The sequence below is a fragment of the Zosterops lateralis genome, assembly GCF_965231275.1.
Source record: "Zosterops lateralis genome assembly, contig: SUPER_6_unloc_1, whole genome shotgun sequence".
In the NCBI taxonomy this organism is placed as follows: Eukaryota; Metazoa; Chordata; class Aves; order Passeriformes; family Zosteropidae; genus Zosterops; species Zosterops lateralis.
The window spans coordinates 655,268-681,477 of record NW_028154616.1 but is presented as its reverse complement, the minus strand read 5'-3'; the positions used below and the strand labels follow the sequence as shown (position 1 = coordinate 681,477).

The 26,210-nt window shown below is 43.2% G+C and overlaps 1 protein-coding gene across 2 annotated transcripts in view; it reads left to right on the top strand.

Annotated features, from left to right (window-relative positions):
- The first annotated feature begins 10 nt into the window (after positions 1-10).
- BDNF (brain derived neurotrophic factor) overlaps positions 11-26,210 on the top strand; it is a 39,062-nt gene continuing 12,862 nt past the window's right edge. The window contains exon 1 of one of the 2 annotated variants that reach the window (XM_083885337.1): positions 11-358. The gene's annotated coding sequence lies outside the window, so the exon portion shown is untranslated. Of the gene's footprint in view, positions 359-17,892; positions 18,048-26,210 lie in introns of those variants that run through there. The other variant, XM_083885336.1, reaches the window with a different exon arrangement.

Sequence of the window (26,210 nt, the reverse complement as noted above, 5' to 3'; positions counted from 1 at the left end):
AGGCCGGCCCCGCACCGCTCCGCATCTCTCCGCGACCCTGCAGGCTCGGGGAGCCCTTGGCACTGGGTACCGGCTTCCCTCCCCTCGCCAACCCCCGGTCCTTCCACTCCCCTCCCCGCCCGCCGCCCTCTCGCCCCGCTGGAGCTGGGCTAAGTTGAATTCCTAGCGGTGCGGGCTGGAATAGGAACAAGAGAGGAGGGATAAAAAAAAAAAAAAAAAAAAAAAAAAAAAAAAAAAAAAAAAAAAAAAAAAAGAGTCTTGCAAGCTCCGGGGGTTGGTTTGACGGTGTCAACTTTGGGAAATGCCAGTATTTATCTCCGCGATCTAGCCACAGCTCGTGGTGTTAGCTGTAACCAAGGTAAGAGGAGGGGGGACATCCCCGGCGGCCCCTCTGGCTCCTGTATCTCCCTCTCTGTGGTGCGGGGATGGGTGCCTGCTCTTTGCCTAGTTTTGTTACCTTGCCGGCTGCTTGATGTGTGTGAGGGCTAGAGAAGGAAGGAAGGAAAAGCTGGATGAGATTTAACTACGAGTTAAGTTAACTTGTGCCTGATTTAACCTGGGAATCTCGTCTATGTGTGTGTATGCTTTGGGCAGAGATGCAACTGATCTTTACCTAGAGAAGCAGATGCGACGGATATTTTTTACTGGCTAAGGATGCAAGTTGATTTTGCATAGCTGAAGAGATGCAGCTGAGCTCTAGCTGGTACTGTGCAGGACTGATCTTTCACAGATAAAGGGACGCAGCTGATCTTTACCTACTCGGAGATTAGCTGACCCCTTTGTATACGCAACCTATGGCTCAAAGGGAGAGCCGTGCATGTATTGCTGATGATCCAATATCCGCATCTACTTTGCTATAATTAATGGGGTGTGTGTGCGTGTGCGTGTGCGTGCGTGTGTGTGTGTCAAGCCTGAAACTCAAACGCAGCCCCCCCAACTGGAGACCATTCGGATAAGCTTTCTGCTCATCTCCCTCCCTATCTCTAGTGCCTCCCCCCACCCCTCCCCGAGCTTTCGATTCTTCCTACGTAGAAATGTAGCTAATAATATTTAGTCTCCGGGCTAAAAATAAGCTCTGGAAAGTCAGCAGTTTGGCGGAGCAGCGGCGGTAGCAGCACTGCTCGCAGGTAGAGAGGCTCTAGGGGTCTCCGGCTCTGCATGGAGGCTGTGCATCACCCCCTCCCCCGTTCCCCGCGCTGCTTGAGAGGAGTGCGTTCCTGCGAAGGAGAGTCCACACGGAGCCACGCCGTCCCCGCCGCCCCGTTCCAGACAGACTGCGCTCCTCCGCCTGGGGAATCCCGGCTACGGAGAGCCACCCCTCCTCCCCGCCCCGGCGGATCCGAGGGACGGCCGGCCGAGCCCCCCACCACAGCCACGGCGCCGGGGCGACAGGCCCTCCCTGCGCCAGAGCCGGCGGCGCCCCGCGGCCGGCCCCGCTGCGGTGCCGCGGCCCCGCCAGGAGGGAGGGAGGGCGGATCCCGAGGCCTCGCCGCCCCCGCCTCCCCCCGGGCTCCCGCTTCGGCTCGCACGTAGCGCCGCCGAGCAGGGAAGCCCCCGGCAGGCGGGAGGCTGGCCCCGCCGCGAGGGAGGGGGCGGCGTCCCCACCGCGCAGCAGGGCGGAGACGCCGCGCAGGGCACCGCGCGCCCCGCCGGGCCGGGCTACCCCCGCCGGCGTTCCCCCGTGTTCCCTCTCTCTCTCCCCACCACGGTTGCCGCGGCGACCGCCTCCCCCAGGAGGCACCGTCCTGCGGAAATGGGGGTTCGGGGGCGCCGGGGATGCCGCCCCTCTCCCGCCCCCTCCGGCCCGCTGCCCGGGAGCGGCTCCTCGTCAGCAGCCCCTGGACGGCGTCGCCCGCTGCAGCGGAGCCGGACCGGACACCGGCGCCGCGCCGCAGCCAAAATGGAGGTGGTGCAGGACGGCACCGGAGGGGCGCCGGCGCGGGGCTCGCACGAAAGTCGGTCATCTGTCGCCTCTGTTGCGGTCGTGTCTGTTCGGGGTGGCTGGCTTTGGGGTTTTTATCGTTAGAGGAAAGCAGCCGCTCTCCTCTCCGGGTGATGCGATACCGGCGGCCTTGGCTTAGCGCCGTCCTCCTTTATTCTCCATCCCCCAGGCCGGCCGGGGAAGGGAGCGGCCAGGATCCCTTGGATTTTTCCATTTCCACTTGGAGAACTTGCGTTTGCTGGGGATACCTGTCAGGGTGCCATATGAGGCAGTTCTTAAGCAGCTGTGAGGCAAGGAGAGAGGAGGCCGAGAAGAGCCAGGTCTCGGCAGCATCCGTCGTCAGGAGGCTGGGTGACACTGAAACACTCATGATTTGCAGTATTGGTTTCATTAAATTCATAATGAAACGTCCTCTGACCTTTCTTCACTCAGGAAAAAGTAATGTGGTAGAGCTAATATATCAATACATCCACTGTGAACTAGAGGTTGATGAGCTCTATTAAAAATCTATCCACTTCCCAAAATAATTTTTTCTGTTATCTAGGAGGTTGTCAAGGAGCTTCTAGTTGTATGAATTTTCCACTTCATGCATAATTTTGTATATCCTCCTGTATTTTAAGTTTGCACCATTATTTTCTTGCCAGCTCTTAAAAAACCAACATTTCCCTTTCTGCCTCTGTTGCCATGTTTCTCTTGAATTCTAATCATTCTCTGCAGAGACGCATGGGATGGACGGCTGCTAACAAATGACACGGGCCATATTTGGTCCCATTGTGGTGACTCATACCTTAATCTGCAAGTAGCTTTATTGATTTTAGTATCTACTGTTTCTCCGCGAGCTGTCACTGCTTTGGTGGTGGTTCATCACCACCTTTCATCTCTTACAGTTATTATACTGTAAAATGGCTGATATTCTTGGAATATGTCTTCATCCTCCAAAGTTTTGATGTGGCAGTTTTTCTTGCCTCTTTTTTTTAAGGTTTTATTTTACATGGCACCAGGAGTGTTGTCTCTAGTGGTTTGGTGTTTGTCAAGTGTCTGTGTCCAGCACGAGATGGTTTTTATAATATGGTATTTGACACAGGCATTATCTCTATGCAAGTTTGCCATTCTCAGCAGCTCACCATTTGGATAACCTTTTGGTTTTCAGGATTGCTCCACAATTTCCTCTTTCAAATGGTCTGATATTTCTCACTGTTTATTTTTAGTGGCCAGCATTCACAGGCATGTATGCCAGTGGATTAATGTCTAGCATTTCATTAATCTGAGGTGGCTGGATGCATACATTTGGCTTTGGACACCAAGTCCTCTTTTTTTTATCACATTAATGCTGCTGAGCTCTTAGAAATGCACTAAGAAAATGCAGACTGGCTGCCATTCAGTAACCATAAGTTGCTTCCTAAATACAGTGGCATATGGCTGCCCTGCCATGAGAAATTCTGGAAAGGTGGATAAATCCTGAGGGACAGATTTTCCTTGGAGCTGTAAGTCTTACCATGAATCATTGTAATAAATCACCACTAAGCACTTGAAGATGTAGCTGCTAGATTTTTTTTAATCAGATATGCAAACAAAGAGAGCATCCGTAAGATTTCAGGAGAACTAGTTCATTCCTCTGGCAAAAAATAGTAACATCAAGTGCAGTAAACAGCATCTGCAAGAAACAGTACCTATCAAAGTTGTTGAAAATCAGTAGATTCCCTAGACCTTGGGAATGAGGCAGGTAGTGCAAGGTAAAATATGTATGAAAAGACACTTTTCATGGCTCCCTCCCCTTTGAGCTAACATTAGATTGGGGCTAAGAAACTGGGGCTAGTAAAAACAGGATTGTGAAAGTGGTCCTTAAAATGGATTTGATGGCTTTTGGGGCATGAAGAACTAGAAAGAAAGAATGGAGAAATGCAGGACTCATTTTATAATGCTTGTTTTCATTTGTGGTCAGCAAGTCCAGCTAATAATAAAGACTACAGAATATGGGCAGACTAAATGTAAAAGAAAAGGTAATACTTGTACGCCTGGAAGTAAGATTTTGAAACAAGTGTGAGTATCCCATGTTTCTCTCATGTTTGGTTTTCCAAATATTTTTACACTTCCTTTCTGCATCTCTCCCACCACATTGTTAGGAATAGTACAGTGTCCAGGCAGGGAAATGTCAGGGGACATCCTGCAGCCCCCAGGGCATGCGATGAACAGGTTCACTTGCAAGCTGCTCACCACCTTTGGTGAATTCCTACACCCACATGCCAGCGAGGTGTAGGGTAGGACACTGACTTCTCCCATGAACTGAAAATATCTCTGAGACATACTTTTGCAAAATTATAGCCAGGAAAACATACCAACTGACATAGAGTTCATATAACAACTGCCCACCCATTTCATTATTTCACAAATGTGTGATTCTTGCTTGTGAGCTGTCACCATTAACATTTCCATCTGTCTCAATATTGCTTCTATTCTTAGTTGCTTTGTGATAAATGTAGGTGTATGAAAAATTTTTCCTCCCTCCTTGTGTCGTGAAACAAAATAAATGAAAGTTACATATATGTGTTCACACATTTCATGCAGGCAGCAAGAAATACAGGCACTTTCATGGCACTCCCGTTACTAGATGTAGAGGTGAAGTAAGAAGCACATGCCTGTGGCCTCCTGGTGCTGCTGGAACAAGTACATAATGGGGAAAAACATAAATAAGTCAAAATCTAACTGCAAAAGAACAATATTGCTTTGATCTTCTTTTGAATATGCAGTTGGAGAGACCTATTTTCCCAACCATGTAAGTATGGGAATAATTTTACTTATCATGTAATCCTAATTGGTCTTTTCCTGAGGCAATCTTAAAGGGAAAATAGCTGTGACGTGCTTTGGTGTTCAAAGGATCAGGTCCTCAGCTGTGTAGATATTTCTAAACTTAGAACTTTCAAGCTACTCATTGCTTGGACAAACAGAAAACTCTCTGCAATGTAGGCAAAACCTGCTTTTCTCAGTATGTCTACGCCAAAAGTGGAGTCAATGGGGTACCTGTGGAAATGATCAGACATTTCACAGGAGTCTCCAGCAAAAGCACATCTGGTTCCAGTCATATTATTCCCATTGTCCTTTGAACTTCATGGCAGAGTGCAAATTCATAGTCCCTTGATGGAAAAATTCTTTTGAAATTGCTAATGGATGTGACACATTTGCACCCCTGGCACAGCTTGATGCTTCCTAGAGAGGCAGGGATTAGCCATGTCTAGTCTGTGGAATAAACTGGTCTGTGGGGGCTTGGCCCCTTCCTTTGCTAGTGGAGAGCCTTGGGGCCAGGGCATTGCCACAGAGCCAATTCTGCTGTCAGTAAGTGGTTTCTCCACTGTCATAGGCTGTTGTATTGTCACTTGTGGGGAGGACTAGTGGTGGGACTGTAATGGACCAAGGTCTTGCCATGGGTGGCCAAGTGTATACTTTATCTTCCCTCTGCCTTTTCATAGTGTGGTCTGTCTTTTTTTTTTTTTTTCCTTCCCAAAATAACACACAAACTCCCAATTTAACACACGTAAATCATACACTGTGGCCTCCAATTTATTTTGACATTTGGCAAGAATGATTTTGCAACATGTTCATTAAGTCATAACATTTTTGCTACTTTCCCATTCCAGATCGTCATTGACTATAGCACATGTGAAAATAATGAAGTTAATTATTCTCCAAATGGACAGTAGACCCCAAAGCTCAAGAAATTGCAGTGTTTATGGATGCAATGTATGCAGAGACTTTTAAGGCCCTAGTCTTCCCTGAGTGTAAAAAAAAAAAGATTCATTTCTGAAAGAGATGAAGAGGGGTTTATCATCCACTAATATGTTAATAGGCTTGTTCAGTTGAGGAGGTCTCCTCAGACCAGTTGTTTCTTTTTTCTTAAACAGAGCCTTTGTGGGATTTGGGAATAATGCAGTAAAAAGTTAGGGTAGCAGACAATTAGATGGACCAGCTAAAAGCAATATGAAAGGGGGCTGGTAGCACAAGGATTACAGAAGGTGTGTGGGCATTTTGACATCCAGAAAACATTATAGATCTGGTCTCAACTACCTCAGTCTCATGATGATAATTAAGAAATGTGGGTGTAGAAAAGCTCTTTGCATGGTTTGGTTGGATTATTGCTGCAGTTCAAAACACAATTGACAGAGACACCCACATTGGACATGATTGCCCTTTGATGAGGCAGATACTGACTGTTTAAAGCTGACACAGTTTAAATTATGTCCAAAGTTTATGGACAAGCTACTCACTAGACTCCATTATTATAACAAATGGTAAAATAAAAATTGAAGCAGTTAAAAAAAAAAAGGTGAGGCATGCTGAGGTGGAAGGGGCCCTGCCAGTTGGAAGGCTTGAGGATTAACTTTTCTCTTACCTGTTTGGCAAGAGTAGGAGCCCACAGGCAGTGTCTGGGGATTCACTTTGTGTGTGTGTGTGTGTGTGTGTGTGTGTGCTCTTTAAATGCAAATAGGAGGGAAGACCAGCAAGGCTGGTTTAGTTGATAACCCACAGTAAAGCCAATTTCCTATGCAGCTTGTGTGTTGTGTGGCAGATCGTTCCAGCTCTTTTGCCTCCATTTGTTCATCAGCAATACAGAGATGTACTCCCTTCTGAACACTGAATAAGGTGAAATATACCATAAATTAAAAAAAAAAAAAAAAAAAAAAAAAAAAAAAAAGGCAAAACCCAGCCACAAAGTTCACAATTCTTTATCTGAAGGATATGTTTTTAAGAAACATTTGAGAATGGAAAGAGAATGATGGAGGCTGTTTGGATGGTTACTGCTCAAGAAGACTAAGACAAGATATAACAGTTTAACATAGTAACTCTTGCAGTGTATTATTCTAATGTTAGAGACACTAAACCTGTACAGCTGTGGAAATTTCAAAATATTGTCTTTAGCCCTGATCCTGCATTCAGGTTTCTTTATTCTTTTACATGTTTCACCTCTTGAAACAACAGCAATAGAAAGAGGTTGTACGGTGGCCCACAGGTAGTTCTGTATCTCTCACTTAGCTCCTATTCAGATTTTCTCTCAGAAATCAGAAAAGGCCACACCTAGTCAAGGCAGACAGAGTTGGGAAAATATATGACATTTCAAAATTAAATTTTTCCTAGGATTTTCAACACAAACTCAGTTTTATATTGTTTAAGAGAGTACTCAAAGAGGCTTTCAGTACTTCCATTTAAAGCTATCATCAATAATCTGCCAATGACATTTGATAAAATAATCATTCAAACCCAAAAGATAGCATGAAAAGACTGAATTTAATGGATTTCAGGTAAACAGGTGGCTACCAAAGAAAAAAAAAAAAAAAAAAAAAAAAAGAGAGCTGATTTCTAACAGCAAAAACCTTTTGAAACGCAACCAACTCTATTGAGAACAGGATGAAGCAAGAGACATGAGCAGAGGTCAAGAGACTGGGGCTGCTCATGTGTTGGTTTGCTCTGTAAAATATATGTTAACTCACACCTGCCAAAAGTCTATAAAACCATCTGAGAGAATATTATTGGCTGAATTTTGTAAACAGATAGCTGATAATACAGTATTGACCAGGAAAACAAAAAGACTTAGTCATTTAAAAACTTAGCAGTTTTTAAATGAGGTTAAATTCTAGGTTTGAAATTTTCCAGTGGATGATGATACATCTCAAATGTCTTTTGCTACTGTACAAATCTTACTGTAGCCTGAAGTGTGATACCCTTTATTATATTGCAAAAAATTTATTGCACCAGAGGAAAAAAATACTACTGCATCTATTGGTGATAGAGTTGTCCACAGAAGGAGTGAATCGTACAGTATTTTTCATATGGATCTCTTTTTGTGTCCCAAATTTGGTTTATTTACTAAGATATTTTAACTCCTTGCACTACACTCATCATTCATCATTGGTTTTGAACACCTTTCTAAGTGATATGAGTAACCTCTGTCACATGTTTTGTTCTCATCCTCTTCTGAGGGAACAAGTACTTAATTCTAGGATTTTTCTCTAGTTTTTGTTTTGGAGGGGTTTAATTGTTGTTCCTAAGTCTTTCACAAAGGTCTTGGTGGTAGTAGGAGGTAAAAGTTTAATCATAGATTCACTTCTTTTCTTTCTGTGTAGTATTTGCTCCTACATCAGCAGTCAGCCACTCTATCCACTGCTTATTCCCCAGGCAGATCTGATTCTCATGCTTTTTCTGCCCACCACCTGTTGTTTTCCTTTTCCCAAATCTTTCACCTAGACTCAGTCAGCTGTCCAACCATGGTCATAGCCCTGCATAGCTACTGCTTTTCTCACTTCTTTTTCGAGCTCTTTTAAAGACACAAATGTCTCTGACTTAAGAAGAGCTTTTAATTCCCAGTCTACTGCCTTTGGCACCTAATACTTATTTTTATCATCTACTTTCCCATCAAAGTATTTCTGCAGCAGTCCCTTAAGAAAATTCTGCTAGCTCCCAAATTTTAAGGAAGCCAAAACATCTGACAAGAAGGCTAAGTCCTTAAAAAAACATAGCTAGAAAGTTAATTTGAAATGGCCAGAATTTTCTATTTATTTTCTGTAGGGATTTTCCAGACAAAACAGGGAAGAAATTCAGACTAATGTGAGGCATACACTTCAGGAGAAAAGCCAAAGGTTATGGACCTTTCCAAATTATTTTCTTCGGATCCATCAGCCTGTCCAAGAACAACAGGGTAGGACCAAAGCAATGTCCTGACTCGCCTCCTTAACCACCTTGTGTGACAGCTGCCTGGGGCTCTAATTAGCATCAGAACTTCCCTGCAGGGCTCCCGTGGACCCCTATGGAGCCTCTGCCAGTGAGGAGGTGTGGGAGCACCTGGAGGTGAAGGGCACGCAGAAGTGATGGATAGTGCTGGAGTGCTGGCAGGCCCAGGCACTGCTGCTTTAGAGGAGCAGTGCTTGGATGGAAAAGAAATAGGAATGAGTCTTGCCTAGTATGGAAGAGCACAGGGTGAACGGTCTACCTTCCTGACAAGATAGTTTGGCAATCCCTCAACCATCTGCAAGCGCATCCTGCACGACTTTATCTGAAGGCTTGGTGGAGGAAGCTGTCCACCACCTTCTTAGTTCATGCTTTTTGTGGGGTTCTAGTAAATATTAATGGTTAGTTAAATCAGCTAAATTTAGATGGAGGTGCAGTACCAGTTTGTCAGACAATGAGAATGTGTATTTCATCTGCTTGTCTTTCGTTTGTGTTAGCACTAAGGCTGAGCCCTTTTTCCTGAGTCTCTGTAAGCTCATCAGTTCATGGAATTAACACAATGTTCCTTTACTGTGAGGGTGAAGGTCTGACAAAAGCACAGCAAACCCAAACTGCAAAATAAACTGTGTTGTCAGTTATGCTTCCCCAGCTCTGGTAGTTGGTGCAATTTTCTGGCAGTTAACAGGGTCTAAATCAAGAAACTAAATAGAAATAAGCCTGAAAATTGTACTGGCTCTCATTTACTTTCTTTTGTCTTGATACAACTTCTTAAAAGAATATTTTTAACAGATCCTTTAAACATTTGTAGTAAGAGGCAATAGACAAAAAGTCATAATTTCCATATGAAGGAGTGCAATTCCTATATAAAAAAGCCATTTTATCCTAATATGGTCTCAGAGTCTAAGTAACATATTCTGTCACAAGAACTTTTGCATCAAAACAATTTTTCTGTTTCATATCCAAGAAGAAATGTTGAATATTTAAATTCCACATTCTTTTTGATCTTAATTCCCTTCACAGAAGAGCTCTTTAGGTTTCACCAATGTGCTCTAGGTGCAATAGCTGAGTATATTTTTCATATTATGGGATCTAACCCAAATTAAGAAACCAAAGGGGAAGAAAGCTATACATGCCTGTAAGGGAAAATTATTCTGCTTGGAGCACATAGCAGGGTAAAGCATCAAACAGAAACATAACAAAAGTCTAAAATAAGGGGTTTAAAGAGCCTTGGTGCAAAGTCCTTGCTGAAAATCTAGCATTTGGCTCCCTTCTGATTTAAAAACTTTGTATTCCTGCTGACTTCAGTGGTGTTTATGTTCAAATAAGTAAAGGCACCATGAGGCCATATAGTACAACTGCAATTTGCAATAAATTACAGCAGATTAAACAGCCAACTAATGAAATACAAAGAGGTGTTTAAAACACTCCCTTGTAAGCATTTATGTTTCAAATGTATAAACAGCATGAAAAATAAACATTGTCCAGAAAATAAATTTATATTAGGTTGTTTATGAATTTATACTCTAATGGCACAAGTCCTGAACCACCAAGGCCCCACTAAATGTCTTGCCAAAACCAGGGGTAGATTTCACTTGGGTATTCTTGGAGTCATATCCAACCCTAAAAAGACAGGGGCTTTGAGCATCAGAATGCAGGACTGCTTTCCTCCTGCTTAAGATTATGTTCAAATGGGTTTTGTGATGGTGGCTGTGTCTCCACTACCGGATGCACTCAGCCCAACCACCCCTTACCCCTTAAAAGCCACCCTGACCTTGTGCAGGCTGGGGCGAAGAAATCAATATGTTTTCCCATTTGAGAAATGGTGTAGAACGTGAGGAAAGTTATTTTAAAATAGCTTAAAATTTGCATTGATTTTCTGGATCAATATTTCAGGATTTTTGAATTCCCGAGTAGTCATACATCCACCCTATGTTTTGGTCTCATCTCTCTGCAGCTATGAATGATAGTCTGAGCACATCACATGTCATAGAGAAAGAACCAGCTATGCATCCAACTATCCCCATACTGTACTAGTGAGGAGGAAAATATTTTAATAGTAGTACCAAAGAAACAGCTGTACTGGCACTAGATACTATTTAAAGCAATTCTGCCATGCAAGTTAATGAAATAATTTAATCTAGCCAATGCAGAATAATAAGGGCCCCTGTGCAATTCCCACTCTCTGGAGCTGAGTGTTACAGTGGAAGGAAAGAGGACGGTTTTTGTTGGCATCTTTTGTGTATTAACACGCCCTGAGGAATGGGTGAGCACATAATCCAGCAGTGACTCTTGCTGCTGTTCAGTGCTCGCAAGCCACCTGGGCAACCCACTGCCATGGATGAACAGACTATACCTTTTATTTCGACAAATTAAAACTCCTGAACTGACACATGGCTGCCTATTAATCTCCAAAGTGGAATGTAGTAACATTTACGCACAACATGGTTTCAATCATTAAATTACCGAAGGATTAACAATCCCAAGTATTCAATAAACAGAAATGACACCATACAAATGAAGTGTTTTAGTCAAGGGAAATTTTTGCTTTAATGTGACTAATCCAGTACTTGTTTCTTGAGCCACAAGTCACAGTAACTGGAGGAGGAGAACCTAATGGGGTCTGAGTTTCGTTTTGGGGACTCTTTTTAATATTTATTGCTGCACTGATAATTTTAGTTTGCAATTAACAAAAATATCTACTGTTTCTCATATACTTCTATCTTTAATGCTTTAGATGGTTAACGTAGAAAATGTTTTGAACTCTCATGTTTTGTTTCTTAGGTGGAATAGCTCAATATGCTATGTAATGAAAAAAAATCCTGAATTTATCCTTAAACACATCAGTTTGTTTAAAGCATTGATGTGGCTCTGCTTTGAAAAGGGATGGAGCCAAAGTACTTTAACCTCTCCAGGAAGATGAAGACAACTATCTAAGTGCAGCATAAAATATGTTAATATGCAAGTCCTAAAGGGCAGGAGATCCAGAAGTACTATTTAATGTTTACACGTGCTTAACATTCCCAAGGATTTCTGTGTACCCAAGGAGGATCCCTTCTGCCAGCTCCTGGCTGGAGTGGGACTCTGTGTGTGGTGGGCACCCCAGAACAGCTACTGGCCCTGGTGCCAAACACCATCTTCCATCTCCCTTCCCCAGCTGTTTGCTTTAGATCTCTTATCGCCCATCATCCTCCAGGCAATATCTCTCAGCTGCTGCACCTGGCAAATGGAGTGCTTGAGCTTGATGTCAGAGTAGATTTTAGTTGCTTAAATAGAAATAAACTACAAAAGGGCGTCCATAGGGCTCTGAACCTGGGATTTTGGGGCTTGCTTATTTTTAGCACGCACTCAAAATAAGCTCTCCAAAGTTATGTACTGAGGAGGGTTTGCTAAGGCATATACCTATTCTGATAAGATGCCTGGCTAAGTTTATAAAATGTCTGGAATCTGATCCCTTTAAATATTAAAAATAATCGACTATATTGCATCTAATTGACACCCACTGAATACTTAGAGGAAAGGAGAGATGAGTCAATCCTAACACCTTTCACCCACAAGTGCACCAACAGTTTTCTGATCTTCTTTAATCATAGAGCTCCAATGGCCTGATTCGTCACAGGAGTGCATCTCTTGCCATCTAATCTTTCCACACTTGGCTCAGGTTTCCACCATCCCAAGGAATCACACACAACCTCTTTGGGGAAGAGGGGATTTTCTTTTCCCTTCCTATGTCTGCTGCTCCCTGAGAGTCTGCATTTTTGTTGTTGTTGTTGTACCATGCCCTCTTTTCTGTCTGCTGTGATGGAGTCTGGGCTGGGCTGTTAGCAGGAAGGTCAAGGCTGAGTGAGGAAGGCTCAGGCACCGTAGGCCAGACAGCTGGTACACTGGATACTCTTGGGCACAACACAGATACTTTCCTCTTTGCTCTTTGCTCTTTGCTCAGGTAATGGGTGTTTAATGCCTCCAAAACAACAGCAGTAAGGCAGAGACACTCAGGACATGAATTGCCAGCTTTTGGGAATGTCAAAGCATCAGGAAATGACAAACCAAATTTTTAATTCTTCTGCTGGGTTGGATTCATTCTCTCTGTTTTTTGGGGGTTTTTTTTCTTGTTCTCATCTTTTTATCTGTGCCATCATTCTCAACAGCTGCCCTGCACCCCAAAATGTGGGGCAAACCTGGCATGGCTGGACACTGGCCATGGGACCGGGTGTCAGAATGAAGGGTGAATTATCCTCCTGGCTTCCCCCAGCCCTTCAGCACAGGAAAGAGGCACTTCATCTGTGGTTTAGGAGTCCGACTGTACAAGCGGTGTGTGGAGTTCATGCAAAACCCCAAAAGAAAAGCCTAGAGGTTTGGATGGGGAGGACTCTGTGTGTGTGTATGCACACATCATTGCATGTGGCAATTGCCACATATCACACATTTTGCTGCTACAATATTTCATGCCAGTAGAGACAACTATATGAGTGGTGGCAATGAACAAACCCAGAATTGGCGTGCTCACCAAACAAGTATGTTCATGAGCAGATTAATAGACTTACGTGCAATAAACACATGCATTTCCTTGTTTGCAAAAGGCTAATCTGCACCTACCGCAGAACTTTGTCAGAGAAGCAGTTTCATGCACATAATTTGTGCTGAAATCCCTGATTAGAAGGCATGGGACAAGATTCAGGGTACAGATCCTGCCATGTGGTGGAAAGCTGACATACCTCTAGCAGACATGAGAAGAAAACAATTATTTTAATTTTGTGATAGAGTTTTAAAATCACTTTTGCTGTAGCTGCAGGGTGACAATTCTGAGCTATTAAGTTGTGTTTTCTTCAGGAAAAATGTTGTGGTTTTGGTGCCTGTGATTCAAAGAGTAGGTTTTCCTGCTTTATCCTGTGTACATGCAGCCTACAAACCATGTCTAATGAAAGGTCTTTGGGTTTGTATTCGCTTCTTGCTGTTTCACTTAATACTTCCCCTGCTAAAATGAGGCTGAAAGGCCTCTCAAAGAATGTTGTTCACTGAAGGTGAAATTATGCTTGAAATTAAGAGCAACTACACTTCACTAGTTAAGGCACAGGGTCTATTCTAGTCACCCAGCAAGATGTTTGCAAGACCATACCAACAGCAACTCTTTGTAGGCTGAATGCAATGTAAACCTTGAGGTTGTGAGGGGCTTTGGCCACAGCTTGACCAACCCCTGAATGCAAGGGGTAAGTTGGGGAAGTGATCACCACCATCTTTCTCTCATCATCTCTCAGTCAAAGCCTCTACAATACAAACATTTTATGAAGTTAAGAATTTGGCTTTGGTCTTCAAAGATGCTAAAGTTTTTCTAGTGCAGTGATGTTAGTGTGGAGCATGAGGGGCTCTCTTCAGTGTGCTGCAACCACTAAATCATTGTTAAGTGGCATCATAGCCCAGTCATCTTACAAATGCACCATGTCTGCAACCCTGCTTGTGTATATAACTTGTGTATATAATCCATTGCCATTTTTAGCTTTACTTGAGTTGGAAAAGTTTATTTCCGTGAATTTTCCATCCCTTTAATGTGAAAAAATAGCAAATAAATGTAACTAGGAAACATGAATAAACACACTTAAACATGAAATGTTTGCAATTATATAAGAAATTACTTCAGCCAATTAAAATTTTTAACAGAAAAAACTCTGTTAAAAATTTAGCATCAAAACCCAAGTACATCTATAGCACTATTCTTTTTGTAATCAGGATCAGTTTGTATTTTCTGACAGCCAAGTGAGAAGAATTCCAAATTGTAGCTCCTTCTCATTCAAAACCAGATCCAGCTACTATGTGAATAAAATGGGGAGTGTAAAGACACAGTTTGGGGGAGGGGAGACTCAATCACGCGTTACCTTTTTTCTAATTATGTACCTTTTAAAAATGTTACTCTTTTCAAATATTGACTTTTTTATTGCTTCTCCTATGATTGCAATGGGGAAATTTAAGAGCCCCACAAACTACTTTATCATATAATTAGTTTATCAGCAGTTTTGTACCTCATACATTAATCACTATAATGCATAACCTCCATTGAGACAGAAACCAGGTGTGCATGCTTCTGCTTTTTTTTTTTTTTATAGTATCTACAGCATCAGTAGTGCCTATTGCTACAGTTTAAATTGAATTCAGCAAAAAGCAATGGTCTTACCCTTGTACAAGCAACATTACTGCAGGGATAAATCAGCTTTCCCTGTTGCTCTTTGGAAAAGGGTGAAGTATGATTTGTGTAAGCAAAAAATTATTTAATTAGTCATGAATAGAAAAACACTTGGTTCCAAGGTAAATGCTGTAAAGCGTGCATACAGTGACAACACCAAGAGGCCTGATACACTGAATTATCTGAAACCACCAGAAAAGGGTCTGCCTGCCCTTTTCTTCCCTATGCAATTGTAGTGTGACTTTCTTTTCAAGTGCCTCTTGATTTTGTACAATCCAAATGGGGAAAACATAGCTGCTCCTGAAATAGGCTGGAAGATGTTCTTTTTTCAGACACAACAAGAGAGAACTCCTTTGGGTATACCAAGAAAACATCAGGATGCCTGATCTTTGAATCCTATGTATCCCACAAATCTCAAAGATGATGGTAAACCTCCAAATTTATAGTGCATCTTATGGACAAAGGAGTGGAGGTTGAACCAGAGCAGTGTCCCCATGTGAGAAGTATCAGTTGCTTCACAAACCTTGCAGACCCAGTTTTTGGGGTTTCATTCATAAAAATTCTCTGGGAAGTCGGGGTCTGGTTGAAAAATATGGAACCCAGCTTGCATGTGCATTAAAAATCCAAACAAGTCATTATTTACACTACTTTTTCATTTTTCAAGTAATCAAGCACTGGCTGGTAATAATGCTCAAAGGGCTGATTATACCAGCAAGAAACAGCAGCTCCTCTGACCACACCTCTTCCCTGGGAAAATCTCTACATCAATGCAAATGGCAACATTTTTGTAGCAGAGAAAAATTGGAATTTCATGGTTGCATGGAATTAATGGTTCTCATGTTCTTAGCAGAGCTGAGCTGAAGGGCTTACCACAGAGTGAGGACTTGTCAGGCTGGCTGCAACATGCTTCCTTTCCAAAATTAAAAAAATTGTTCTGATTGGGAGCAGATTTTTTCAGAGTATATCCCTTCTCCACTCCTGAGAAAAAGCCAGCAGTGTTTCTAAAGCATGATAGTTACTGCTGCTCATCTGCATGTCTAGTGTACTAGCAGAAGAGTCTTTCCTCCAGGAATAACAAGTATGTGATGTATTACATTACAGCTGATTAAAGTAGCCTCTCCTGCTACTGTTTAACTTGCTTGGTAGATCATCCAAATACTTGCAGGCACCATCTTATAAACACAGAATATTGAAACTGTGCTGGTTTATGACTGTGCAAAAAGGCTGCTGAAAACATGCTGCCTTAGTGAAATCAGGTACCCACACTAACACAGTCGCATCTGGAAAGTTAAACCATTGTGGAGCAAAGTCTAAAACAGATAGATAAAATGCACACATTAACTTAGCAAATTCCAGGTACAATCACGTGTTTGAAATACCTCTGGAACATCCGCCCGGCATTACTGCTGAGAGATATAACCTTATATTGGTATATCAGAGCAGGAAAAGGAATGGTTTATATATCCCTAATGGCAGAATTTGAATAATACAGAAATAGCAGGGCAAGGCTTGGCCTGAAGAGCCACCTGTATTAGTGACCATCTATCAGCCAACAAGAGCTGGACATGATTCTTCAGGCCCAGGCTGTTAGTGAAGGCTTTAAAAATGTCTCCTTTCTCGTAAATTGGATAGATTTAGACTGGAAAATACTGAAACAAAAGAGGTAGAACTGTCTTCATGCTCACTGACATTTTTAGTTCAAATACACAAAACCAAACCTGCAAGTGCAAAACGGATGGTGATGTGGTACTTAAGCATGAGGGGTTTTTAAGTTCTTAAAGCTGCAAGGGGTATTAACCTCCAGGAATCTTTCCTTTAATATGTATTAAAAGCTGAAAGGCCTTAGGTGTACTCAAATTTCAAACACCTGGGTTATTTTCTTTACTTTACTGATCAATGCAGGAGTTTCATAGCAAAAGCACTCAGACTGTCTGAGGGCAGCAATGAGTTGCACACATTTCTCCTAATATAAATAAATTTTCACAAGTGCATGGAGTGAATAAGCCATTGAGATTAATTGCAATTAGATGGCAATCAGGCTTCGAGATGTAGGAAAATACGTGGTTTAACCGATTCATAAAACAGTTGCACTATCTTCTTCTGAAAATCAACTCTTTCCAATTTTGCCTGTGGGGGAACAGGGAAGGAAAGAGGTGACGCTACGATAGCCCATGCCAGGCAGGGGGTGAAGCCAGTTCCTCTCCCACAGCTTGCTCTTGCCGTCGGATGTGGCACAAGGTGCTGTGCCCCGCCAGCACATGCGTGCACTCCCACTGGCCGCAGCCAGCCCAGCCAAGGAGCGTGCCATCTCTCTGTCTTTACCAAGATCAAATGGAGCTAGTCAATCAGGGGATACCATTATTGCCTCCACCATTCAATTTCCACTATCAATAATTTACTGTATTTTCTGCACGCGCAGGAGGAGGAGATGGCTAAACAGATTTTTGTCAGAATCCACCCTGCGGACGGCCGGGCAGAGCCGAGCAAGACGTTTCGCCTGAGATTCCCGGGCTCCGCGGTCGCCTCTGTCTCCGCCGGCGGGCGCTGATGCGGCGCGCGGCCCCGCTGTCGGTCTCAGTCTCGGTCCCGGGCTGGGCAGAGCCGCCTCGGGACCGCTGGGAGACTGAGCTCCCGCTGGGGGCCTGCAGAAAGTCACCAGTGTAAAGTTACCTGCGGCGTTCATTAATAAGCAATGCCTGTTGTTATCTTGATTGCATTCTTAATAGGAGAACTACGGAGAGGTCAGCGCGGGAGCAATATTTAAATGGATTGGGCTTGCTTAATACCCGGCGGAGTAAACCAATATCCCGCAGCGGGTGGACGGACATCCCCCCCCAGCCCCCGCCCCGCTCCTCGGGAAGCGCCGGGGGAGCGGAGCGGAGGGGAGCGGAGCGGGGCTGGGCGGGCGGGGCGGGGGCGGGAGGCGGTGCGGAGACTCTAAGCGGGGCAGCGCGGTGCCTACGGCCGCCTCAGCCGCTGGCCGGAGGCGAAGCCGCTCGCGAGGAGAAAGCGGTGGGGCTGGGCCAGGAGGCTCCGGTTGAGCGGCGGGAGTGTGGGATCCGGCTCCGCTGCCCTCCCGCCCCTCATAAAGCTTTGATGAGACACTTGAGACGCCGCCTGTGTTGTCGAGGCGGCGGGAGGCGGTCGGTGTGACTGGGCGCCCGGGAGAGGATGTGAATTCCCGAAGGGGACCCGGTCAGGCTTTGTGTGGACGACAAGGTACGCGGCGGCCCTCCAAGAAACTTAAGGGGCAGGGGGTGCGGGTGGCCGCGGACCCGGGCGGGCGCTGGCTGGTGAGAGGCGTCGGGGAGCGGTAAGGGCGGGGGAGGGCAGGGGCAGCCCCGCGCCCCTTTGTTCCCGCACCTGTCGGTCCGGCCGGTGCCCGGCGGGGCTTTTGTTGGGGCCGGCGGGAGCAGGAGCGCGCTCCGGGCAGCCGGAGGGGGAGCGGAGCGCGGGACCCGGCGGCGCTTCCCCGACGGCGGCGCGGGCGCCCTGCGCGGGGCGCGGCGGGCGGCCCTCGGGCGGCGGGGCGCGCCCCCTGGCGGCGGGCGCGCGGCAGGGCGGCGGCCCGGCCTCCTCCCTCCTCGGCGGCGGCGAGGCCCGGCCGTGGGGCGGGAGCGGCGGCGGCGGGGCCCGGCCGTGGGGCGGGCGGCACGGAGGAGCCGGGCTGCGGGGAGGGCCGGGGCCGCGCGCCGTCAGGGAGGGGCGCGATGCACTTGTTGAAGCTGGACCGTCTCTGGAATGTGAAGTATGCCGGGCACCGTCACCGGGATCCGGTGCCACGGGCGCCTTCTCCTCTGCCTGTCCCGCTTCCACCGTCTACCGGGCGCGGGAAGCCCGCCGGGTGCCGCCGAGAGGGAAGGGAAGGCGAGGCAAGGCAAGCCAAGGCGGCGCAAAGAGGGAGTCCGGCGGCTTGAGCGGCTGAAGGTGTCGGTGCTCGGGAAAGAGCAGCGGCTGGATTCATATCGAGGGGTCAGACACGCCTTCACCCAGAAAAAAATCCTGGGGTTAAATGGTAATTTTTTTTGGCAGAGGTTTAATTAATACTTTGGAAACCTTGTGCTGTCCCATAGATTTTTAATTTTTTTCCTAGGATTAAAAGCATGAGGTGTTACAGCTGTGGGCCATGCTTGCTTTGCTTGGTTGTTTTTAAGAGGTGCTGTTGGTGTCTTGGTTTGTACATTCCAAGTAAGATATGTCCTTTTCCTCTCAGTTTATTGTAGTTTGCTGTTCTGAGGTTATGCAAGATCAATAGTGATTACTTATTTATGTTTCTAGTAACACAGTTCTAATGAATGCAAAGAATCTATCCTGGCAATACATTTTTTCTGTTATCTTTAATTCATAGTGATAAATAGATAAAATGAATTTCCTTAGTTGTCCATAGAGACAAGCAAAGGGCTGGATAATGAGCTGCTTGCTTGTGGGCAGGAGGAACTTTCACAGCACCAAGTTTTAATGGCTTTTTGGTCACAAAAGTACAGAGTTTGCTCTGTTTACACATGGGTAACTGTCCCAAGTAAAAAGATCATCATATTATCTGCTCTTTTGAGTTGGGTAGTGCATTTGTGTAAATCATATGCTCTGCTTACAAAGCTGGATATCTGTCTGCAAGCCCTCAAGTGAAAACTCAACCCCAGTGATAGCCCAGAGTTTGTGTGCATATAGAAGAATGTAACCAGAGAGGATGCTCTTGGCTTCATACATGCTGCAGATCCTGTAGTTTGGCATGTGAGAGGAGGTAGCAGCTGTTAGGGAGATGCTACAGCTTCCTATGTGCAGAGTTCCAGGGCACTGGCTGTGTAAACAGACCCGGGGAAAGGGAGAAGACGGACAGTGATGTTCTGCAGGAATGAATGCTGTCCCTCACCTGGGTCTCAGAGTAAAGCAGTGACTGTTTCAACTCTAAAATATCTGTTTTCTGCTGTAGTACTACCACTGATGTTCAGCTTCACTGAACCTTGTCTGGGAAAATCCATCTGTAAGCAGTGTGCCTTCCATTCATGTTGAAAGTGCTCTCTGCTTTCCGGAACTGCAGGGTAGATCCTGTTGTTATATGCCTGTGAAATCAGGGTAAACCAGGTCAGAAAGATGAAGAACATTTTATCTGAATAATCCAGATATAATGGTGGAGGAATGTGGGAAAGGACTTTTATCTTGGATGGAGTAAGACTAAACTGAAAAAAGTGTAACTTCAAGCAGCTTGCTGTTAAGCACCAAGGCATTATGTTGTAACAGTAGTGCTTGGGAAGTACTGCAACATGCTGGAATACTACAAAATGTAGTGCACAGATGCAAAGGTTTTTAAAGGCTCATTAACATGGAAAAAAAAATAGGGGAAAACAAGGTTCTGTGCTTTTGCTTAAAAGCTTTGTATGCATGATAGTGCTGAGCTGAAAGTGGCTGCACTTTAAAAGTCCTTGCAGTAGCTGTAGCATTTGTGCAACTTTTACTCTGCTGTTGCTGTAAAGGAAACAGAGAAGCTGCACATTTTGCTCAGATAATAATTCTCTCAGGAGTGCATGTATAAAAGCAGGTCACAAGAAACTTGGAAGTAAGAGACCCTCTCAACCTTTCTATGGGTAAACACTGCATGAAAAGGAAAAACAAGTCACTCTACTGAGTGACTTGTGTAATAAGTATGCTCCTATTAAAAAAAAAAAAAAGGTATTTCTCATACCTACCTTCCTAGTTTATATGAAAGGCTGAAAAGTTCTTCTAAGAATGAACCCCATGCCTACACTAGAAATCTCACATTAGGCATTGTGTGAATTGTTGGAGACTCCACTAGAGAAGGATATCTGCTTTTAATAAGTTAATTGCTAACTTGTTTTGACTTGTATTCAACCATATGTTGTGAGCACTTGGTTTCTCCTAAATAGCTGAAATGCTGCTTAATTGGGAAACTCTCAATCATTTCTTAGATCAGTTCATACACTGGCGTTCTTGGTAATCCTTAGTTGTAAACACCCTTTAAAAGGAAGCTTTTAAAGGCACTGAAGCTAAGCTATTTTTGTGTTTTGCTGAAATGAAGTGTTAACCAATAGCCTACTGTCTTCAGTTCCAGCTGGGAAGGTTCTGTAACAGCTTTTTTATACTATGATACACCATTAGGAAGCAGCACAGGTGTGTACCAAGTGAAGTCCCTGATATATGAGTTGGGATGGGGCTGGTAGGCTGTATCCCCTGTCTGTTAACTCACAAATCTTACTGTTTCCTTATCCATTTATTATTCAGTCTTATCTTTGATTACTTCTTTGAGGCAGAGATAGTCTTGCCTGTCTTCTCCTTCTGGTACCCAACAAGAATTCATCAATGCTCTTGTAATACAGATTATAAATAATAGATTTTGCTTTGCAGTGTATACAGGCAACTCTGCCATGGTACCTTAAACTTGCATGTTATCAATTCCAGGTGCTGAGCAGTCCAGTGAGGAACACTGTTTGTAGGAGTTGTCCATGTGGAACAGGGAAAACAATCTTGTGTGTAAAGTGTAGGTGATCTGTAGGGTCAGGCTCAGCCTTTATTCCTTTTAAGCATTCAGGACCTAACTATCAGGCAGCTGTAGACTGGTGGAGTTCAACTGCTATATCCAACAGCAACAATGAACATGAAACAGTCTGAAATATTGGAAATGCCATGGACATGACTGACCAGGCAACAGTCTTACTGAAAAAAAAAAAAAAAAATGGCCAACCTCATCTCAGGTGCAATGTCTGCCCTTTATAACTAGTGAACAGAGGGTTGGCTGGGATGGTAGTGGCCTGATGTGATTGTAATTCTTGATAACACTGATACCAGTGGTAGCGGAATGTCCCTTTACAGCATGATTTAAGTACCATGAATAAGTACAGTTGTCTAAAGATGAGTACCATGCACAACCAGAGGAAGCAAAAGGAAACTTCATTTAGTGATTTTTCATGCCCTGCTGACAGCTGCCATAAGGCTGTAGCAGTTGTATACTTTCCTTGGTAAGAATATTGTATTTTTCAGAGAAGTCATTTTCTGAAACCAGTTAATTAGGACAGTTATTTCTGGCCATGGCATTTGTAGAGAACAGAAGGCATGATTGTTCTTATATTTGTTTCTAGTCCTTTGATCGACTAGAAGCTCTCAATGCTTTACACTATAAATTACCTCAATCCTGTGGCAGTTCATTTTTTTTCTTGTGTACTTGGTTAGGAAAATGCAGAAATCCTTGTGACTCAGCTACAGACTACTATAAATTATGAAGAAATGGGGGAGGGGGTCACATTTCACGTTAGGAAAGGCAATTCTAGGAGGATGGAAGGATACTAGTTGCTAAATTTGAGATAAGCATCTTACAGTATCTCAAAATCTGAGCAGCTACTGCCACCTAGAGATGCATGAACCACATAGGGTGCTTGGGCTGTCTCTGGCAAGGGAGCCTGCACCTTTAAAATGAGTTAATCCCAGTCCTTACTCCACAGTATAAATTTAGTGTATGAGTGCAGACTTTTTTTAGCCCTTAATTGATGATTACCTGTGAATCCTGTTCTAGGGATGCAGGTAACTAAATTTTATGCAGTCTTCCTTGCGTGGCTTAAATAGGTAAGCAAAGAAGCATCACTTTTGGTAAATCATTTACTGTTTTAATTTAGACGATGCCTAAAGACGTATTCGCAAGTCAAATTTATAAGGGCTTGGTACAACTGTTGCTGAGGCTTCATAGCCTTTTAAAAGCCTACACCAATAATATGCAATGTAGAATTAGTCTCTTAAGGATTCGCGTTTGGTTGAAGGTTGGTTTGTTCCCTAACCTGTCTTTGAAGTCTACTTGTTGGGGACTATCCTTTAGTATATATTTGCTAAATAGAAAAAAATCTGATTTTCCCAAATGTATCAACTCAGCAGCCTTTAGAGCGGTTTCACTAGATTCAGAATTTTCCCAAATTAAAAATTAAGTATCAAAGTTGAATATGTAGCTATTTGTTGCTACCTCAAATCTAACAACATGGAATACACTAGTATCTGCGCCTTGTTTTTTTTTGTTTTGTACATCAACCTGCTATAGCAGTTTCTTCCTCTGCATTTGAGAGAAAAGCAGTGTTCCCTACTTAATTTGTTTCCTGATTACAGAGGGAATCAATGAGCCTTTTTTACCCCTGAACTCATAATCTCATGTTCAGTTATTTCTGTTTGACTCTTAGAGACACAGTATGTTTTGGGGCTTTTATAGTAACTGCTAGCTCTCAGCTATCAAGTGCCTACTGGAAAAGGCAAACCAATACAAGCAAACCTGGCATCTCACAGAGCCCTGAAAATGCAATCCTCTAGTAATTGCATGTACTGTATAACTTTCCAGGTGATGGGTTTTTTAAATTTCTTAAGATATTCGAAGTCTCTCAGTGTAAATTGTATTGGGATAAGAGCTTAATCCAAAACTTCTGAGGGAACAGGATTTTCCTGTGGAAAACTGTGATACAGGGACACTTGTCACAAGTCAGGAGGCAACTGCAAACTGCTTATACCATATCAGGGTGCATGAGACTTTTAATACCAAACTAGAGTTTGAAAAAACTATCCTTGGCTCACTGGAGTTCCACATCAGCCTCAACCTTTCCGGTACATGCACTGAGTTACAAATAGACTTTGCATGAATGCAGGAGGAATCTGGAAAAAAATTGAACTAGGCAAAATCTTAACCAAAAAGCTGTTATATGCTCTTTATTAATTCAGCATGTAAAAGACTCAACCCAGAATCCTGTACTATATATCTTTTAAAAGTGAGTTAAACTTAATCTTGGGCCAATTCTAGTGCATGTTGTACTTTATCTAATGTGATCTACACTGGTTTTTTTAAACATGTCTCCTGGAGAAATGCTGTTTCATCTAGATCAAGGAATTAAAGGTTCTGATCTCTGGATTCATTAGTTCATTATGCCATTTACTTTTTTTGCTTGGTGCAACAGCAAGTATCCATATGGTTTAGTTTATCCATGTTTACACTGGCCATGGTGCTCATGTTGGGTGTTCAGTACATGATACACTGTGAAGAAAAGAAGTGCAATCTAAACTTTATTGAAAGGCTGGATTAGTAAAGCCAACCTCTCCCCTTAGTCATAGCTCTCATCGTACCACAGAAGTGTATGGATACTGTTGGGGTGAATGACAGGACTTGTTTTGAAGTATTTCTAGGTAATTCTGCCTGCTAGCTGTCTCCATTAAGACTTGCATCTTCACTTGCTATTTACATTCCTTCTGAGTTGATTATCCAGTTTGACTGAGCCATAAATGCTGAGAGAGAAATGCTATTTGATAGAATTTCTACTGAGAGCCAGTGTGAAAAAGAAGCAAATTCAATAACAAGTTCAAGCTGGCAAGAGTGATTTAACCAGAATCTGTGCCAGGAAACTGGTGAGCTGTGAATGTCCTTCTGAACATCATGATCACCCTTTATAATGAGTTGAGCCAAAACTAGAAATAAACACATCTGAAGTTCTGCATTTTTGCTTTTCCAGATCTAAACACAACTGTTTATGTCAATGTCGTGATTTTTTTTTTTTTTTTGGTTTTTTTTTTGTTTTTTTTTTTTTTTTTTTGGTTTTTTTTTTTTTGTTTTTTTTTTTTTTTTTTGTTATTGTCAGCTTATGTCTTGTAAACTGGTGAAGGATTGTTTTTATTTTATGGGAGGCAAAGAAGGATGCTTCACTTGTCATTACAGTAGCAGGGTATTTACTGGTGTGACATTAGCAAATTTATGCCAATGAAGTGGTGCAAAGAGAAGAAGCAGGTGCTTCTTTACATCTTTTCACAGACAAACAGATTGTTTGACCAGCAACTCGTGTCAGAAAATGTTTTCTCCTTAAAGACTAATGACTGACACATGAATTTAAAACAAGGAATAAAGCTACCTTCCTTGAAAGGCTCATTTAAGTCTTTTTCTCTCTTGATTTTGCACTAATGATAAATTTCTGCTGTCCCCTGTGCAAAAATTCATTGCCTTTGCAACTGCAAAACTAGGAGGAATGTCACCAATGAACAAGGTTGTTGCAAAAGAATAAGGAGTCTACCTTTGGGAGTGACAAAGCTGTAGGCAACATCTGGAAGTCCATAAACTTCAAGCATATACCCATATCACCTAGTTCTTAATCAGTTTGGTTCAATGTGGAAATGGTTGTATATTTATACATATAACATATATACATATGTAACCTGCTCTGATTCCTGTAACTGTTATGAAACTTACAGACTCTTTTGCTTGGAAATACTATAGATAATTTCTCTGCCTTTAACTAATGGAAGGAGAGGTATGCAGTGAGACCTAGAAAACACAATAAATAACTTCCATGTCTGCTTTAAATTAAACACTTTGAAGCAAGTCTTCAGTTGCAAAGCACCACCAGACCTTTTAGTATTCAAATTGTGCTCACTAGAAAATGGCTGCAGAACTGCTGATATTCTGCATATCTTGTAATTTCTCATGTTCAAGCATATGTCAAAACATGACCTGTAGTTTTTTTAAGGACTATATTGAGCCATTGGTATTTTAACATAAAGTTGGATCTGTGGATGTGCATTGGAAAAAAAGATGACTGGAACTCAGTCATCTTGTTTCCTTTTATTGGTTTGATGGTGCTGGTGCTGCTACCTATATTACAAGTAGGCATAGCCTTGCTGTTCTCCATTTTATCTAAATTAAGGATGACCCTTGGTACCTGGAAAGCTGCCTGGTTTGTGTTTGTAGGGCTGGTAAATACCTGCTTGTACAATAGTGCTTCTTTATGGGAATAGGTCTTTCCAAAATTTCATTACAAGTTTGCTGCAGGTAAAAGGAATCTCTGGTCTGGATGAGATAGGAACTTGTGTTGCATTTCAAATCAAACTTAAAGGTTTTAACTGTGAAGAATATTTGTATATTAACACTAGTTTTGTCTTCCTTGTTGCTCTTTGTTATGTAGTGGTTGAGGCCACAAATTGAAAGCATGAGGCTAAAAGCTGAAAAATTAAAGAGGAAACAAAAAGCCATATGGCAATAGCAGGAGTTTCTGCCACCGCACCTTAGGCTCGTGACAACATGCCCTATAGTTAACCTACAGTAAGGAACTAATAATGACACAGATGGAAGTGAGCTATCATATATATTTAAAGTAATGCCCCTAAGGTTTTAATCAGTATCTTTCTGTGTTAGACATCTAAATTGCTGTGGAGAGATTAGCAAAATATGTGTATGGTACACATGGTAAAGGCAGCTTTGTGTAGTGGCTGAACTGAGGGATTTTGAGCAAAACCACCCCTGTTCTCCTCTGGTTCAGCACTGACTTGCTGTGCAATCTAGGGTAAAATATTTAAAATACTTGTGGGCTTTAGGCTACACAGAGGGAAAACACAGTTTCTGATGCAGTTCCTCCTCACCCAAGT